Source organism: Haliaeetus albicilla, chromosome 6, assembly GCF_947461875.1.
Source record: "Haliaeetus albicilla chromosome 6, bHalAlb1.1, whole genome shotgun sequence".
NCBI lineage: Eukaryota > Metazoa > Chordata > Aves > Accipitriformes > Accipitridae > Haliaeetus > Haliaeetus albicilla.
The window spans coordinates 41,403,818-41,423,735 of NC_091488.1; the positions used below are offsets into that span (position 1 = coordinate 41,403,818).

General features: G+C 43.0%; 1 protein-coding gene across 15 annotated transcripts in view; it reads right to left on the minus strand.

Annotated features, from left to right (window-relative positions):
* ZBTB20 (zinc finger and BTB domain containing 20) overlaps window positions 1-19,918 on the minus strand; it is a 513,942-nt gene that overhangs the window by 45,977 nt on the left and 448,047 nt on the right. For all 15 annotated transcript variants that reach the window (XM_069785795.1, XM_069785793.1, XM_069785792.1 and 12 more), the window contains 2 exons: window positions 14,540-14,636; window positions 6,912-7,099 (listed from right to left, as the gene is read on the minus strand). The gene's annotated coding sequence lies outside the window, so the exon portion shown is untranslated. The remainder of the gene's footprint in view (window positions 1-6,911; window positions 7,100-14,539; window positions 14,637-19,918) is intronic.

Sequence of the window (19,918 nt, forward strand, 5' to 3'; positions counted from 1 at the left end):
TCCATAAGATCAGCAGGGAGGTGGCCTTAATAATACTCTACTAGAGTCCATATGCATATCCAAGGACAACAACAAAAAACATAAGGAAGTAGAAAATGCTACACTGGTTGAATAACAAGGTATGAGAGTTCATTAAAGCTGAAAATGTATCCTTCCAAACATGGAAATCATGCCCAAGTGACACTAATAGAACTGAGCATAAACTGTAGCAGGCTAGATGTAAAACAAAGATTAGGTAGGGTGAAGAGGAAATTTAAAGAAAAAAAACACTAAAGACATAAAGACAAATACTGTAATAAAACATTATTTAAACACATCAGACAGAGAAAGTTTACAGGGCAATGACCGGTACCTAAGAAGTGCTGTAGATTATGTGGATTGATAGATTAAGTAGGCAAGTAGTAGACTCAGTGGCTTAGCTAGACTACTGATCTATGAAAGCAGTAAAGGAATCAAAGAGGTTACAGAAACTCTGCAGTGGAACTGACATTATTGCTTTAATTTTCAGAATGAAGGATGACGGAAGAAGGTAAGGTAGCTCAGGGGGGAGAAAAGGGAAACACTGTTCTGGAGGCTGTTATTAAAAAAGAAAACACATACAAAACCAAACAAAAAAATCCCAAACAACAAAAGAGTACTAGAACATCTTAATACATTGAACACTGATAGATAGCTGTATAGTGTTCATCAGTCACTCATTTCAGGAGTGAAGCAGTTGAAACACTCATCCAATATATAAAGGAAGGATTTACTAGAAGACTCGCAACTTAAAGAATGGTAATAAAAATCTATGGCGGGCAGACTCTGAAAACAGGAACAGGTAAACTCAGAAACAGACCGCAGATATCTTACCGGACAGTTACAGTATGTCTCAGTGGCTGCAGCATGACTTACAAACAGAAGTATCACAGTATTATCAACTCAGTCACCTCAAAAACTTAAGAATGGAAGCTATGGAATTGTAAAGAGCAGTTAAGACCTTTTATCCCTTTCCCTGGTACTTAAGAGAGAACGGATACACTGGGGACAGGGGACATATCTTCAATTTCTCCCCTGAAATCATGAAAGCTAGAAACTTGCACAGCTGTTTTAAACCAAAGCTGAAATTATGCATGTTATCACTGAGAGCTCTGGAAAAGGAGAGCAGTAAGGAAAGCACTGAATACCACAAGAATTGACAACCTAGCATCAAGCCAGTATCACAGGTTCATCAAATAAGAGAATCAATATTTAGGATAATTAGACAAATTTTCAAAAGCATGTATGTGTTATAAATGTGATTTATGCATCAGTGAAACTTAGGCTCCAAAGTCACACAGTTGCTTCTGAAAACATAGTCACTGCCTTCATAACTGAAGTACCATATGCTATTAGTCATTTCTCATGAGAAGAAAAGCCCGAGAGACCAACCTGACAAAACTCACTTAGTGTACTGATGAGGAATGTAGAGACCAGTTCCTATCAGTAGTACAACATTTCACACCATCAATTCTTTAGTACATTGTGACGGCTTTTTCAACAGAGGCAGGGTGAGCTCAGCTTATAGTTTTTGCACACCTGTACTTGTACTTACTTCTGTCCCTAAATAATTCAAGCAACATGTTATCTGCTTCTGTGGAAACACAAGTCATTCCTGGATGATATTTCTTTGATAATCTTACAAAAAGAAATATAAACCTGCAGGATACAGAAACCACTGATGACTTAAAAAGAGAAGCATTAACTAAACAAGATTTCAAATGTTCTGCAAGATGAAAGTATAATTAAATGTCGTGACATGAGTATTTGAGAACTATCGATGTCCTTGCTTTCAGTTTAGCTTGCTACAGGAAAGGCCTGTATCGTTATTATTATATAATCTAAAATAGATATCTAAACATACATCATTTCTTAGGTCACCAAAACCAACCTAAAAATATTCAGCATTAGCTAACACATGCCATACATAGATTAGCAAAAATACAGATGAAATTACTATAGACATACTGCCTGCCTCTGAAAACAAGGAAGCTGGTAGAATCAGGGTCCCCCTCCACCCCTCTGAGAGTGGAGGTCATTTGAAAGCTCCACAGCAGGTCCTAGGGAATCATAGCCACAAATTTCCAGAGGCAGCATGAAGACCATAAGGGCATGTAACTGTTCTCTTCCTGCCACAGAACCTCAAAGAGAAACACAGGAAAACCTAAAACATAAAGATGAGGCCAAACCACCTTCAGATCCACCTAGCCTCTCGATTAGCCCCAGGCAAATCAAATTTGTTGATTCATGGGAAAGGAATGGTGCATTCCTCTAGCTGCTCAAGAAAATGAAAACCCAGTTTCCACATCCACTCTCAATGCTCTGTGGAGTTCAGGAACCTTGTGAGGTTCCCTCTCTGTCCTTCCCCATTAAGCTGGAAGGCTATTAAGATACAAAAATCAGAACTTAGAAGGAGAAAGAAAACAGACAGCCTCAAAGTTCCCATCCTATCAAAGCTAAAAAAAGCTGGAATTGGACCAAGTCAGCCATGTCACTTGAGCACGTATGGACAAAGGGTTCAGATGTGGTCCATCACCAACAGTGTTTATAAGGTGCATTCTATTTACTGCGTAAAAAACTCCCTGGTCCCTTGCTAAAACATAACTTTAGAAAGTCCTCCTGCATCTCAACGTCTTGCCAATGATTGTTTCGTGGATTTTTCAAAAATTATACGTGCCCCACTTCCCTTCTCAACTTTAATTCCCTACCAGAATCTCAGGTCTCCACAAGAATTCTGTGTTCTCTAAATCATAAAAATTGCTTCAGTTTTTCCAATGATTGTCCAACCTGCCTCTCAGTCCCATGGAAACTCTTTGCAAAGATGTTGCTTCCCCCTCATCTGGAACAAATTCCTTCACAGATGGACCATCCAATGTCTAAGAATAACTCTGTTAACTATCAATAGAGACAAAGAGATTCGGTTGCACTGTTCCCGGGGGATTCCTTTGAGTTTGGACACATCTGTTAAGATGCATACATCAGAGCATGAATGAAGTTTTTGTCTGATTGTATCTCTGAGAACTCATGAAAGTTTCTGCCAAAATGATCTTATCTCTTGGCACTTGCAAAACATATATAGGTATAGATGCTTTCTGAAGGGTTCCTGAAGTAAGTGGCCTATACACACCAAATCAGTTTACATACAGCCAAGTCCTAATGACTTCCTTCCCTCTCAGCAAAATCTTTACAAGCTTTACCTGAGGCAGTTCAGCCTTCAAACTAGGACCCTACCAACTTTATGCATTCTCTATCCATAAGCAAGAAAGTATGTGGAAAACTGCAAATAGCACCAATCTCATATGCTTTCCTTTGCTGCTTTTTAATCTTTCCAGAACCTGTGCCTCCATGCTTGTCCTTGTAGCTTTTTGCACAAACACCTTTCTTCTGGGTAAGCAGCTACATCTGTTTGTGACAGCTGAGTAGCTAGAGGTATAACTCATTTGGAGCTCTATCAGCTCACTCTATGACTTAATTCCAAACTAATTCAAAGTGGTGCTTTTTATCTGCCAAGCCCTACATGAAAACAGTTACCTCAGGAAGCACCTCTTCCCCTAACTTTTTTCTCCAATTGCATTGCATGATCTAGCATTTCCCAAGACTGAAAGACATGGGAACTGGACACGATGCATCCTAGGTTCTGGATTTTGCTTCAAGGATTCATCTGCACTAGAAATATATCATAAACTTCAAATCCAGAAATCTAAGACCCAGTCATACAAGGGTCAGAAGTAATGTAATTTCATTGCGAATAAGTGGTACCAGAAACATCCTGTACAACGCACTACTCTATAGAATTAAGCCCTAAATTAAGTTGTGCATCACATATGACTTCACCCACATTTTTCTGTGAAGTACTCATTTCAGTTAAGACTGGCATTCAGACTATTGCTTAGGCTTTCTTCACCTCTGCCTTTTACAGCTGAGGAGAAGATGGCTATCATAGAGTTTTTATTTCCTATGCTTGGAAAAAAGTATTTTGATCAGAATCATTCCAAAAGCACCCTGATTTTTTAAAGTAGATTAGCTTCTTAATATTTTTCATAATAAATATGTGGTGGTGTTTTCTGCCAAGCACTAGTGACTGTGCATGTAAAATGGTCAGTGAAGATTTCAAGCGCATTGGAATAGGTGGCCCATAAAATCCAAATATTTTTTCCAGATACATGAATGAGGGCTTATGGAACCATCTGTACATCAGTGCTTTTTTCCAAGAATTGATATGCCCTACCACACCGACTCTTTCTGGGCATTTCTGATATTTGCAACGAAAATTCCTCTCAAACTTCCTGTCTAATCCTAGTTTTTAAGTATTTTTAAATTATTTACCATCCACTAGAAAACTCCCCACCAGAATGAAGAATGCCCTTTGAAAATGAAATATTATCTGCCCAGCTGTGGGGGTAGAGGCAGTATGGTGGTCTGGGCAAGGGAGGAGAAGCAATGCTGTAGTGTCTAGAAGGTAGAGAGGACAAGAAGTGCTGCTGGCCCAAAGAAGTAAAGGATCACCACAGGTCCAAAAGTTGAGAGGAAAAAAGATGTGGCAATGTAGCTCTGAGAAGTGGGGAAGAGAAGGACAAAGGGAGGGATTCTAGGGTGAGGGGAAAGAATCAGTCCAAAGGCAGGGGAGGCAAGAGGTAAGGAGAAGGAGTTTGTAATGACGGGGAAGCCCATTTTTAAATATTGGGAGCCACAAGTATTAATCTCTTGGGTCAATGAATGTATTCCAGCACTAAGGATTGAGGCAATATTGAAAAAAAATACTACATAACACAGGAGATAGCTACAGTAAATATGCAGTAAATATTCATCATGACTCGTTTTTAGTTTGTATGAGAAACTGGCATTGCTATTTCACAAGGGCGTGCCAAACACTAATTACATGCATGCTGCCCTGAACAAATATGGCGTGATAAAGGTTATAGCCCATCATAAATAATGGGAGTTTTTCCATTGGTTTCAAAGCACATGGAATCAACTAAAAGAGATCAACACCACATGACATCTTACCATTTCTTGAATTTTTGCAGGACTCTAACTTTATTTTGGGAACTAAATTTCAACAATTCCTGAAACGGGACAATATTAATGCTGAAATTATTATTAAAGTTCTTTTCTGAAAAAAAACCCCAACTTCAGTGTGAAAGGAGCCTCTAACCTGGGTTTGCAATTAATTCATATTGGTATTGTGAATTTAGTAGGAATGGAAGGTGAGTTGGGGACATTAAAAACTTTGGGGTCTAAAAGACTCTGTCCACAAAACAGGTAGAGCATGAAGAACTCCAGGCTCCACCTCCCCCTACTGCCCTCTGCCAATATTCCTCACCCCTGAACTTGGCCACCTCAGAAAGCAAAAGCAGGAGCTCATTCTCCAAGTTCCCTACAATTCCTGCTGGCCTCTGTCCTAAGGTTGCTTTCATGGGTTTCCATTTGTACTGTCAAAAAACATCAGTGTGAGGTTTCAAATCCCATTTACTGATGAACTCTTTCATCTTTGTGAATGGGATAAATAGATTCTTTGTTTGAAAATAAGGATTATTTTTTCTTGTTGTTCTGCTCATTTTTTGCATCTTTTCACAAGCTTTTTGTTTTCAGAAAACATTACAAGACAAAACTGTACCCCAGTTTTAACAAAGAGCCTGGCATCTCCAATTTGAAGAGAATTCTTGTATATACTAAACTGCATGCTGCCTGCTGCTCAATTGTTTCACATCTCTTTCTTCTCCCCAAATCACCAGGTGAGATTTAGGAAAGTCTCCCCAATGTTTACCAGCTCTATTAAAATCAAGATCTCTAGAAGAAGCTCATAATGAATAAAGTCAGAAGCCAACAGGAATGAATTGCAGCTAAAGTGATTTTGATAGTGATGATCCCTATAACCCGGCTGCTTCCAAGCTTGGCCCTGAGGCAGAATTTTTAAATTAAAAAAAGAAAAGGATATACATACTTTTTAATCTGATTTTTTATTGTCATGCCCTGATTTTTTTTTTTTTATAGGCCTCTGCAAAGTCTGGTTGGTTTCTGAGCTCTTGAAATCCGGTGTCATCATCTTTCTTTCTCCTTTTTTTCCCCCTTGTAAATTTTACAACATCCTAAAACCACCGCAGAAGAGGTAAACTATATATTCTAAAACTAGTGAATGACGAGGTTCACATCACCCTGCACATTCTTGCCCAAGAGACTTCCAGGCAGGGACCACTGTGAAATGACAATGTTTTGAAGACCTGACAGGGAAACTTCTGACTTTCCAAAATCCAGTTTTAATCATTCCCTTCCTTATTTTTGTATTTTTTGGCAAAATGGAAAAGAACATTTTTAAAAGGCCAATTAACCCATGCTGAGTAATCTGAAAGTGAATGCACTCAAAACAAGGGCCTTAAACTAGTACAACCACACAGGTCTACAAAGATTTTCCAGACTTTCTCAGACTGATCCTCTTCACAAAGCACTCCCCCCTTTCTTTGTGGAAATCCTTTACAATCCTGGGTGTCAGAGCCAGACACTTGTTTTCTCCCACTGCAACACAGCACAGGCTGAAAATCCCCCATCAGTAGATATGCTTGGGTAACAACAAGCATGTGACTACCTGGAGAGGAATAACTATAGCTCTAGTCTGAAAGAGACACGCTTGAGGGGTCTTCCGTTTTTAATTCGTAAGAAGCAGCAACCTGACCCAACAACACGCTCTCAGCTTCCTCTGGCTGACTGCATTATCATGACCTTAACACAAAACACTCAGTTTCAGTGGTAATTCCCAAAGAAGGAAAAAGGTAAGCCCTGAGGCAGTCCTGCTCGTGCCATTATGGAAAGAGCATCCAACTGGAAAACCTGGTCTGCAGTAGGGAGCATGTTTTCAAGAACCCCAGTGCAACCCAGCAGCATGTTGGTGTACTCACAATCAGATGACCCTGTGTGTGCGTGCAGGTTTGTTGGTGAATGTGGTGAGTGGATGAGGGCCGGGCTCAGAGACGGAACAGCTTCAAGGTTCAGGCAGGGAAGGCCCGGCTTGGCGCTGCATGCACCCGTCTGAGTAATCTCATTCTCCTCAGACGCCTTCTGGTTTTCAGCTGTCTTGGGCTTCTTCCTGAAAATAAACAAAGAGACCTTTGAAGGGACTGACTGCATATTTGGGAAAAGGCATTTTTAGAATCTGTTAAAGATAACTTTCTTCGCCCCCACCATCCCCCCTCTCTCCTCTCTTTTCCCTTACAGGGAAGGAGGCAGAGAAGACTTTCCTCCATGCTTCTTGTTTGGAAACAAGCTGCTCCTTGTTTTGACTCTGATGCAACGGCCCTGAGACTGTGTTACAGCAAATAGGCCACGCACGAAGCTCCTCATTCTGCCCCTACTGATGACATATAAAATGAAACTCGTCCCAGTGGTTTAGACACTCAGAGCTCCATTTGACAAATATTAACCAAGGCTGTAGCATTCTGAATGGAGTTATACAGAAATGTAATAGAATTGTCTGAAATGCAAACAAATATGCAAGTTTCCAGTTGAAAGCGAATCAGTGCAGAGACTCGTTTTGTAGGGAAAAGCACTGAAGTAATTTTGAGATGCAGAGGTCATCTAAGTAAAGCACGAAGATTTGGAGCCTGAAGCAACAGGCTATAAGCACAGTGCATGTGAGCTCTCAATGCCTCCCTCCATCCAAGACCTCCGAGCATTTTGTAAACACAAGGAATTAAGCCTCAGAGGAACATTAAGCAAGTAATCACCACCTTCATTTCACAGATGGAGAAACTAAGGCGCGAAGAGAAGCGACGGGCTTTGAATCACGCAGCGAGCACTGTACGGGGAGGCAAGCACCCACACCTCACTGCTTCCCCTCCATTTTACAGGTGAAGGCGCTCCCTCCCCTGCTCTCCCAGGCAGGCAGCCACCCAGCCGGGGACACCGCTGCCCTGACCCAGCACGTGGCCACGGTGCCCGGGTAAACATCCAGCAGCTCCCGCTGCACGCTGAGGGAGGCCACGACCACGCTTGCGAGAGAGCAGCGGGAGCCGGGGAGGCCGAAGCTGTCCAAATAAAACGCCGTTATCTCCTGCTGGCACCTGAGGTGCGAGCAGTGGCGGGTCACCCTGGGAGCGGCCCCTTCTTGAGGCCGCAGCTTGGGCCGCAGGGCGACTGTGGTTTCGGGGCAGGGTCTGGCCGCAGCAAGGGTCGTCCCAGAGCACGGAGGTGCCGCTGGAGCCAAGGCGGCCCTGCCCCACGTCCACCCAGGCCCCACGCGCGTGGTGCCGGCTCCCTGTCTGCTCTCAAAGCCCCTCTCCACAGGGTCGGACTGTCCTCCTTGAAGGGCCAAGGCAGGAGCCCCTTCTCCCCACACGCCCTGCTCTCCCTCATCCCACCTAGGACGGCAGGCGGCTGACAGGCCAAAACGTGACTTTTGAGGACTGGACCGACCTCTCAGTTTTTAAACAACTCGGTCTGTGCAGGAAGAAAAGCCCCATTCCCGCGGGGCTGCGTGTGTGTGTGGGGACAACGACAAGGAGGAGCAGAGCGGGCCGGCCACCTCGCAGGGGAGAGCGGAGTCCCTGGCCCCGGCCGCTTACATAAAGGCATTATATAAGGGCGGCACGCCCGGCCGGGGGCAGGGCCGGGACCTGCCGCCATTTCCCGGCGGCCGCCGTCGGGGGGCGGCAGCCGCCCGGGCCCGGCTCGGCCCGGCCCGGCCCGGCCGCCCACACACCCACCCCGGGCAGCGGCCTCTGCCCGCTCGCCCCGCCCCGCCGAGGTACCTCCTCGGCCGGAAAGTGAAAGCTCCGGGAGAGGAGGGAACGTAAATTCTCACTAGAATAAAAAAATAAGTTAAACGGGCCAAAAAAAAATAACACAACTCCCCCCCCCCCCCCCCCCCCATTCCCCCGCAAAGGCCCCCCGCAGGAGGTGCTGAGCCCGAGAGGCCACTGGCATCTGCCTTGGGCTGCCCGGCGATGAGGGGATGCCCCGGGGCTGGTGAAAACGCAAAAAAAGGCGCTCGGGTCCCAGAGGAACGGGGTTTTGGGGGTGCTGCAGGGGAGCTGAGCTCTGCAGGTGAACTGCTGCCAACGGAGGGTCACGCTGATAACCCCGCAGCTGCTGGCAGCTCTGATGTGTTTTGGATTACTGGGGCTAAAAATCCCCATGCCATGGGACAGGCAGATGGTACTGCTGCTGTATCCTCCACATATATAATCAATATGCTCAAAATATACCGGGCTAAAGTCTAATCTGATCTAAATCAATAGGAGATGACTAAATGGGCCTTACTTAAAGTTGCAGAGGTACAGCAAAGGGCTGAACTGATATACTCCATTTTAAATGGAAGGAAAATCAAACCATTTGAAAAGCGTATTTTCTTCCTGAGGAGTAAACAGAGCATCTCGTCACTCCGAGCTTGGGCATCCTTCTGCCTGTTCCCTGTTCTGCCACAAGGATCCATCTCTTGCTATGTGGATGAGGATGCCTGAGACACTGGGCACATACATTTTAAAGTATATGGACTGCATACATTTTGTTTGTAACAGTCTGCATCAATTCTTGGTGTATCAACTCTGGCACACCTTCACACACCTTATTTCCAGATCCCATGACTCTCCCATGTGCAGCCAGCACGCACCGGGGGCTGCAGGGAATCTGTGTATAAAGCAGTGGTTTTTTACAGCATTGCTACCCAAGAAGCTTTCAGATAGCATGGCTTTTTGTCCAGGCAGCAAAGGATGTATGTAGGGTTAGACTCTGGATGCACGGGGTAATGAAGTCCCTTGCGCATGGAAGCTGAACCGCCCTATTTATGGTCTGTTTTCAGCTCAGAGTTAACCCAAGTTACACGCTCGGAATACAGCCCCTGACTCCAGCTCTTTCCACATGCAGAGCTGCCTCCCCTGGGCAGGATGCTGTTGTTATTTGCAGGGTAGGGGCTCAGTCTGGGAAAGCACGACTTGTCAGCCGCTGGCACAGCCACAGTTGTGTTGTTACACCAAGCACTGTCTGATACTTCATCGTGTGGCTGATCCCACATGTGCCTCCCAGGCCTTCAAAACTCATTAGAGGGATAGGTTAAAAAATACTTTAGCAACAGGTAGTGGCACCAGTGAGGCTGTGCACAGCACCCTTGCTTCTTCCTTTCCAAACCTGTTTATTTTCCACTTCGCTCTTAAGGCTGACACTGTTATCAAGATGCTTGTGTCATCGCTTTTCCACATCAGAATCCTGCAGCTTGGTGACTTACGCTCACTAGGATGGGAAGAAAAGCAATGCTACTGACTGGCACTAGAGGCGATACCTCTCCACAGCAGTTCGTTTCTCTCACACTGTTTCGACATGCCCTGCATCTCAGTACCACCTGAAAGGAATGCAGGCTTCCACATGAGGAAGGCTGAGTAAGGGAAACAGCCAAGTCAGCTAAAGATTTAAAGAAAACTTTTCAGAAAAGAAAAATGCTGGGGACACTGTGATCAAAACTACCTATGAAGAAACCCAAAGAAGGTTCTTCTCCAGTCTGCAATGTCCAACTGCTGTTGCCAGCAAAGGACAACGGGCAAAGCCAGAAAAATCCTGCTATTGCTGTAAGTATATTGCTGTCCTTTTTCCTACCTTATCACCCATACAGAAAGCTCCTATTGCTATGATCTTCACCTACATATTCTAATTAAATATATACTTACATAGTCTACTTCTATTGCTATCTTATTGCTATAGTCTTCACAGAGAGAGTATTTAAGTGCTGGATCGGTGTTGTGGTACCTCCATCCTTGGAGATTTTCAAAACTTAATTGAACAAGGCCCTGAGTAACCTAATCCAACTTGCAAGTCAGCCCTGCTCTGAGCAGGGAATTGGACTAGAGACCTCCAGAGGACCCTTCCAACCTAATTTTTTTTCCTGATTGCACACTTCTATGAATACTTCCATCAGCAAGCTCTCCAATGCATCTCCATGGTAAAATGGCACACTAACTGTGGAAGAGTATGACTTGTCATAGCTATGTCAGAAACCCTGAAAGCACAAAGGTAGGAGTGAGAATGAAACACATAATAAAAAGCACAAAGGTAGGAGTGAGAATGAAACAAGTCATAAATATTGTTTGTGGAACCTTCCCAAATTATACCTACTTATGTACCATCCCTGAACTTCATTGACTGGCAGTCCTGTGTGATTATTTCAGTAGTAAGGGTCAGTCTACCTTGCTACTTCAGTTCATGTGATTATGTGCTTCTCTACAGACTAATCCTGGAAACAGTAAGTTTGCTATTTACTTGTTAGTAAGGGCAGTAAAAGTTGCAACTTCCTTGCAAAAGACTTGGGAACCTGCCCTCAGAACAAGGGGCTCCAGTCTGATCTCCAGTTATCTCTGAGCTCCTTCTCCACACACACCTGTGGTGCATTACAAGTCCTTCCAAATACTGCACTCAAAATTATCAGAGGGCCATCATCATCTTGCTTCTCGTGAAGTACAGCAGAAGGCCAATATAGCAAAGAGATGGCACTTCTGTATATGGACCTGATGCACAGACTCCTGGAAGTCGGGGACAGAAAAGACACTGACCTTTCTAAGCTAATCTGAGTCTTGAGGGTCACTGCAGAATTCGTATTTGCTACTGATTTATAACAGATTTATCCCGTCCATTTCTAAACATCCTACCTACTCCATCTCTTTAAATTTTCTATCCTATGTCCAGGTACTTTACTTTTGTTGGTATTCACTTCCAGCATTCCCTTATATTTATTGTGTTATTTTTTACTATGTTCATTTACATCACTTAAAATATATTCTCTTCTTTCTTGATTGTACGCTCTCCAGTACCTAATATCAGGGTAAATGCATCCACTGTCATCCCTGAACTGAACTGTGCGTATCAGCACTTTCCAGCTCATGTGTAAAGCAAGACATACAATCACTGCCATCTTTTTATTTCTGTTGTCTGTCGGTATCTTCATGGCAGTGAGACATCCCCCCCTTTCCACGTACCTTAACACTACACTGCCATAAAACAAGGTCTCAGATGGCGGACAACTCACAATGCTGCAGCAACTGCAATGATCTGGGCACTGGTTGCAAAACAGAATTGGCTCCTTTCTGTTTAATTTGAAGGCAGAATGGATAGTATTTTGGATGTCCTAACCTCAAAGCTATCTAGAAGCTAATTACTACCTCTGAGCTTTGGAAAGCCTTTAAAACCCCTGCTACACTTCCCCCTTCTTGCTGCCACTCTTGCATACAGCCTTCTCTCCCCCAACCCTCCACTCGCTCTCCACACATGATTTCTTTGCACGTACCTCCCTTGCAACCATGACTTGAGTTTGGAATGAATTTCCCCTCGATGAGTTAACATGTTCTCACAGCAGGACCAGCAAACCAGGCCTCTGTCAAAAATAGGCAATCTACGTTCTTGTACTTCTCACACAGCAGCTATAACTAACGCTTGAACCTTCCCGTACACAGGGAACAGCTCTCCGTCCTGCAGAGACACCAGGTTAGCAATGAACAAATTAGCTCAGGTATAGGAACCAGCGTAGCTGCGCAGAACCCACAGTAGCATCCTGGCTCTCAGGGGAAGCTATGATAATGTGACTGTATGAGAATAATACTACATAATGAACAATAATGAGGCAGTTTTCAGCCTCTGAATACAGGGAGGGCTGGGTCACCAACCAGACCTTTGTTCATTGCATACTAAACAGCACGGAGGGAACACACCACAGGGTTGCTGATGTTGTTACAACTGCCGCTGCTGGCTGAGTCTGCCCACCCATGTTCCAGGCATTATTTCTCCTCCTCACAGATACGGCATCACCTTCTAGTAAGTGCCCTCAGGTCAGAGATGCCTGTAGTGCCCAAGCACTGCACTTAACTCACCGGTGTACAGTTTGTCTGTAACCCTAGTAATTCACAGAGACTGTATGTAATTAAAAAAAAACCCCTGGCTTTTCAGATCCTAAAAATGTAGGAGTGTGAAAATAGTTCGCATTTGATTTTAAGCGATATTCTTCCTGAGTGTTCTGCTGCACATTCTTCCTCTGCCTGTGTGCAACTAACACAGCTCCTGATATCAGTGCTTATCACTGCCAGTGTTGTGTCTCTTCCAGACATGACATTGACAATACATATTTAGAAAGTGACAAAGTGAAAGAGAGAGAGAGAGAGAGAAGAGTACGATCATTGAATATATATATATATATATAAAAAAAAAGCCCGAAAGAACAGTGAAAAGCACTGAAATCTGCCCAGAGACCTCACCTCAAAATTTAGGGCACACTGAACGCCAGAGCTGAGGGTGAAGCTTCCCGAGACAAGCTCGCTTTAAACCACCTGAGCCATCCCAGTTTTCCTGCCAGAAGTGTTGCTTCAGTAGTTAAAAGTCCTGCACAGGCTGACTGCCTGAATATTCACACAGCTTCTCTGATGATTTTGCAGCCACATTGATCTTCATGCTGTTACAGCTACATGACTGGCAGTTTGTTTAAAATCTCGATTGCAAGTTTGTGTCATACAATGGAAAACACAAACTCCTGAAAACATCACCATAAAATGTAATACGGAAGAGAAATCCCAGTAGAACACTGCAGAGCAAGAATGGGAGGCACGGAGAACTGACAAGAGAGGCCCAATGTTCTAGTGCAGTAAAAGCCTGGAAAATTTAATCAACACAGAAAAGTAAAATAAACTCCAAAATCCCTTACAGGAGACTGATTAACATAATTAAATTAAACTCGGAGATTAAGTTAAACTAAGATTGAAATTTGCTGGGTGTGTTTCAGGCCTGAAGTGGGGTTTATATGCCCCCAAATTTGTCCATTTTTTCCACCTAAACCACAAGTCTTATGGAAGTTAGGCCCTGACTACAAAACTTGCCTGACTTACAACCTCAGAGCATCTCAGCTACGGCAACACTGTGACAATACTGGCAAGCACTGAGAACTGATGATAAGAAATCAAAACTATGAGATCTATGGGGAAAAAAGTGCGAATAACAGACAACTGGTAGTTTCAGAGCATAATAAAACCACAACATAAAGTCAAAATTCTCTCAGGCAACTTTACCTATGTAATCCAGCCAAATCTACCAAATTGTAATGGCCTTAAATCATAAATGACTCAAGGCCCGGAAAGAACAGTGTAAACCTTTAAGGAGCTGCAGTAAATTCAATCTATATTGCATGAAACACCAACGAGAGGAAAGGTGTCTCATTAAAAAGTAGTAAGAATAAAAAAGAAGATAAACACTCTGAAGACAAACATGGATGAACTAACTAGAACAGCACGAACTAGAGCAGCAAGCAGGGAGAACCTGCCAAACTAAAAGATACAAGCGGATCAAACCAGCCATTGCTGAACTATGCTGCGAGGCTAAGACTTAAATATTTAACAGTTTTTTATTGACATATTTTTGCCCACATATTTCCTTGCAAATTTCAAAAGCAAAACTTAGCTTACCCTCATCAGTAATGCTCACAGGTGCTGCAGTTTGTTTTTGTTTTTTAAAGATGTCTTTTTTTGCTGAAACAAGAAGTCTTTTATAAGAGATAAAATATACTTACAGTGGTTTCCAAATGGTATCACTCTTCAGGTAAATTACTCCAAGCCTTGGACCTAGTGCAGACGTTCATTGGGGCAGGGAACAGAGAGAGGCTGTGTCTGTACCAGAAAGAACCAAAAGGAAAGGTCAGAGGGAAATAATAATTATTTACTGAGAGCAAGAAAACTTGCTGCAATGCTAACTGGCATTCTCCGCTGTCAGTACAGCTGGCTGCAGCCTGGTAGGGCCGAATTCTTCCCGCTTCAATCCCTCCAGCCCCAGCTGCAAACAACAACAGAGTCGGTCCCCGGCTACCCCAGTCTGCCCATGCAACCTATTCTGGTGAAGTGAGGAGGAGAGGGAGGATTAGCCAGCAAAGCGCTATCAGTAGGATTCATTCTGAGAAGTTGCTCACTCTAATGGCATGAGCACGGAGCAGTGATGGAGAGCTAGCACAAACTTGGCACTCAAGTGCATCTCATCAGAACAACAAGGCTAGTCCTGTTCAAAGCAGCAACAAACACTTCCTCAGGACTGAAAGGCAGGAAAAGGAAGGAAAAATCCTCCTTCGCTTCTTTTGCTGTCTTTACATCACAAAAATGATGGCTCTTATCAAAGCAGAAACCCCACTGATCTCCCATCAGCCACCAGGTCTACTGTGGTGAGACCAGTGAAATAACTTACTGTCAGCCTTTCGGGAAAGATTGAGCTCAGCAGCAGTTTTATGTCTGAAATCTCCTGAGTTAAAGAGGGAGTTGGACTCAATGGACTAATGCAGAAAGGGATCCAAAGAAAAACCTCAGCTCCAGTATTTATTAGAGGGTGATTTCACCACCCAGGCCTAAGTTTGTGGGAGTATTTACATTTTGGGGGGACTTGAATCCCTCTCAGACTAACAGAACTCCTCCTTTGCTAGCTTCTTATGATCTTTGGGTGGCTCATTGTGGATGTTGGAAGTATGTCTGAAGTTAACATCCAGGGACAGAATTAAATCCTGCTCACTTCACTTATGCAAAGAACTCCTGGGACATCAGCATATTCAGTCCTACCCACAGTGAAGCCAATGGTGCTATTTCCATGAATAAATGATTTTGCCTACTCTGATCAGACAAGAAAAGCAAATATTTGCTTTATCAAAGAAATCAAGAAGGTGAACAAAAAATGATAAGAGATGTAATTGTTATTTCACAGGTAGTTAATGTCACTGTGCAAGTTGGAATTTATGTCTGTAAATGCAACACAATAAAAAACCCCCACTGTTCGTGCAGCAGGAACACCAGAATGAGCACCAGCAGACACAATGAAGGATTTTAGATGACACTGTAATAATGTACTTCACAAAATATACATTCAGTTTTATGTTCAATTTATACATTTTGTAATGATGACGTTTATTGGTGATGGGGTTATATGCTACATACTGATTTCAACAGGCTATATGAAATCTGGCAGCTACAGTTCACAGGGGCTCAAGCAAACATTTTCTTTTGATTCCAGTTTTTGTAGGTTCTCCCCTCTTGGAGTCTGCTTTGAATTGCAAATTGAGTAAATTTAAACACACACACAAAAAATCCTCAACTTAGCCTGAACCTCTGAGTTTCACCAGAGCCTGGGAGAGGAACCTTATGCTAGCATCAGGTTAGCTCAAAGGAATTACATAAAACAGTGACACCTTTGACCACTACCAAGGGTTGAATTTCAAAAGTGCCATAACGCGCAAGGATTCTGCAGATTTAAGCCCTTGCTAACACTCAGCATTGCTTACTTTCAAGCTCTCCTTCCCACTTCCGTATATGCCGCCCCCCCCGTTCTGATAATGCTGACCTCGCTTCTTATATCCACTTTGCACACATCAGTCTGTCTTTTATCTCGCTATTGCTCACCTTTTTAAGGCATAAATCCCGTGTGCCTTAAAGACTACCCAGTACTTCAGTTAACATGCATTTTTAACTTGTACTAGAAGCAGAAAAATCACAGGATCAGGTCTTTAGTCTTTACTTCGGCAGAACTCCTGCTCACTTCACTCCTAATTTCACACAAGAGAAGCCTAAGAACTGCATGTACTAATCCTGCATATTTTGTCACCTCTCTTTCTGTGTCATTATTGCTCTTCCAATCTCTGGGATCCCAATCCAAGTGGCTCTCTCTTACAGCACTGCCTAGCACTCAATCTGGCTTCACATCAAGGGTCAGGCAGACAAGTTGTTAGAGATGGGCTGTTCAAAGTCTTCTACAAAATCTGGGCACTAAAATCTCTGTGAAAGGCAACACTTAAAATATCTTTATTTTTTTTCCATCGTTTTTGCTATGGCCTGGGAAGATATATCTCCTCCTCCAGTGTGATGAGCATAAAGCACTGAGACCATCAGCATTTGATAGGTACATTTTAAGTACATAAAATCAACAAAGCTGATGGAACTTCGGAAGACTCAGGGAGTGCAACGGAGAAGGAAACACCCTGAATTTTTCTAAAAGTTTTAATCTAGCTTGGGAAAAATTAGAGGAAAAGGATTTTTGACCATGAGAAGATTGGGCAAAAAGAGAGACAAGCAGGACAGCAGGGGAATGGGATGTGTGACATTGGGTTAAGTAACCTCTCCCCTCTCTACCTGGGCTTCTCTACCCAGGAAAGGAAAGCATTACATTTCTGCTCCATGAGGTACTGTGTGCTTAATTAAGATTTTGGAGGATAAATTTTCTGCATGAATGCATTCCAGAAATGCAGACTCTTATTACTTAAATATTTCCACTAATGATGGTAACTTGGGCATTTTATATATGCTCACTTTTATTCCACCTTGCTCTTCCCAAGCTTTATCTCTTAATTTAGAGGGTGTAAGAAACATTAATAGTATTACTGTTTTTATTAAGGAAGGTCTGTTTTATGATAGCAGTGATGTACTACGGACTGTGATTTAAGATGTACACTTTAGGTCAATTCTATACTGGCTTCAGTGGAGTTGCAGTGGGCATAAAGTCAGGAGAAAATGTGGTACTTTACATAATAATGCTGATGATTAATGGGCTCCTGGACCGTAACTCCATATTCTGGGGCACTGATCCTCCCTCTCCTCCCTCCTGAAATTTGTGTCTTGACCCTTTCATCTCTTGTTAGCTACCTTTCCAGAGCTGTTCATTAATCAGCACCATAGATCTGATGTGGTCTGTCATATCATATTACTTAAAACACACATAAGCAAGCATTGGCCTGACTCTGCTCTTTATACAACACACCATGACAATATTTCCTTTACAGATGACTTAAATATTATAAACATCAATTTCCTGCTGGTGCTTGGTCCTGAAATTTGCTTTTTCTAGGTTGGTTCCCTGCAGGACATTTCTATCTCTCCCCCTGGCTGTTACTTCTTTCTGCTCAGAGACACCATCAAACACCTTCAGTATTCCCCATTTATTAGGGGCACTTGAATGTCTTGACCTGCAAGAGACAATCAGCAGAATAGATCTTTCTCTTTGCTTGAGACCTGGTACCACAGTCTTCTGTTACTTTCTCTTAGTGAGTCCTGATCAAGGGGACTCAATTTTTTAGTTAATTGCTATTTATTTTATCCCCGCAATACTCTTTTCCCTGATACCTTCAGAAGTCTGCTTCCTTCTGCCTTTCGTGTGATCCCTCGTAATGAAAAAATTAAAAGATGAGCTTCTTGTGAGCTTATTTCTGATTATTCTTATTTGCTGTGCTGGCACAGTGCTGTCTATCATGAGGCAATGGAAAATAAGACCTGGCTAGTGCCACAGAAGTTAGCATGTATGATCTTAATCCACATATTGTACAGGTCTCTTGAGTAAGGTGAGGTCAGTTTTAATTGACGCTTTCACAATCATGATATATTTTCAGACTGAGCTGTCTAGGCTAAATGCAATTCTTTTTTGGTCACTTTTTCTCTCTGGGAGTAGCATTTTGGATGAAATTCTTAAAGCAGCAACAAGAAGGAGAAGATGAGAACAGCAGTGTTAGCCATCAACAAATGTGATTCAAGAGTCAGCTTGCTGCATGAAGTGGGTTATTCCAGATGTGTTTTACTGTTTCTTTTTCAAAAGAAGGTACATCCTCTGACTAGGGCAGACTGCAGCACTTATGTTCCATGAACAAGGTTAGGCTGTTGGCTACCTACAGGTAGGTATCCAACCACAGTGTCTTAAACAGAGATCAAGATGCACTGTGATATAAAAAACACCCTTCCAACGGAGGCCAGAATGTGTGCCATAGAAAACATTAAAATTTAGCAGCACAGGACATGCTATCAGAACGCCATAGCATGAATTTTTCACAATAGTCAGGGCCTCATCTAGGAGAGGAAACTGCTCACTTCTGTATTCTACTGGGAACACTGTATGTCCACTATCAGTAATTGGGCCTGAAACTCAGAAATTAATTTGTTAATGGATTAGACATTTGCAGAAAGACTGTTTAAAAACGCTGGACTGCTCTAGCCTGGTAAGGGCCAATTTCCCACAAGGACATCTTTGCAAAAGTACTAGAGAAAAAATCTCTCCCTGAGGTCCCAGGGGTACTTACTGAAATCTGGAATAGCAATGTAGTTTGTAGTAAAGTCTACACCAGGTTCCCACTTTCTGTCTCACAAACCCTCTATTACTTGTCTGTATCTGCTTCTTTTCCCCTTCTTTCACTGCCTTTTATCTGATACTATAGAATTTCGCTTCCCTTAAGGTGCAATTCTTTTCTTAAGTTTGAATTTGGCACTTGTAATAGGCATTTTCTAGGTCTCACTTTTGTCTGTGGATTCTTCTGGTACTTCTTTCTATTTTCAAGCAGTATTCTCAATGCAACAGCTAACCATACCTAAGAGCTAAGGTCCAAAAGGATAACTTCTCCTACTGACCTTCCTTTCCACTCCCCTTGCCTAATGGCCCCTCCTACCCTGTGCAGTGGTAGAAGGCCTCAGCCCTCAACTTTTGGAGGAGTTCTGTCTCATTTAAGATATAAATCGGGGTGCTGCCTATTTTCCATTAATGAAGATCTCATCGTGCTTAGTGTGCTGGGTGTATATACCCCACACTTGCAGAGAAACTGGTTAGATGGTGCCCAAGCAGAATGTATGTTGCTCTCTTGGCTGCACCTCGCTGTGGGCAGAACAGGGTAAAGCAATGTTAGGCAATGTTAAGCATCTGTTCAGACTTTGCACTCCTGATTTGAAATGGTGAAGATAACTGGTACCTGGAAGAGGCATCTAAATGTCAGTAGTTGGTGGGCTTAATCAGAGCAGAAGCAGATCACCAAAAGCCCTGATGTAACATTCAGCTAAACATTCAAATGAATACAAAAATCTATGATGACAGACTGAATCATGGCAGCGTGTCAGACCATGAGTTATCTTTTCACAAGTGGTAAAGAGAAGAAACAGCATTGTACGTATAG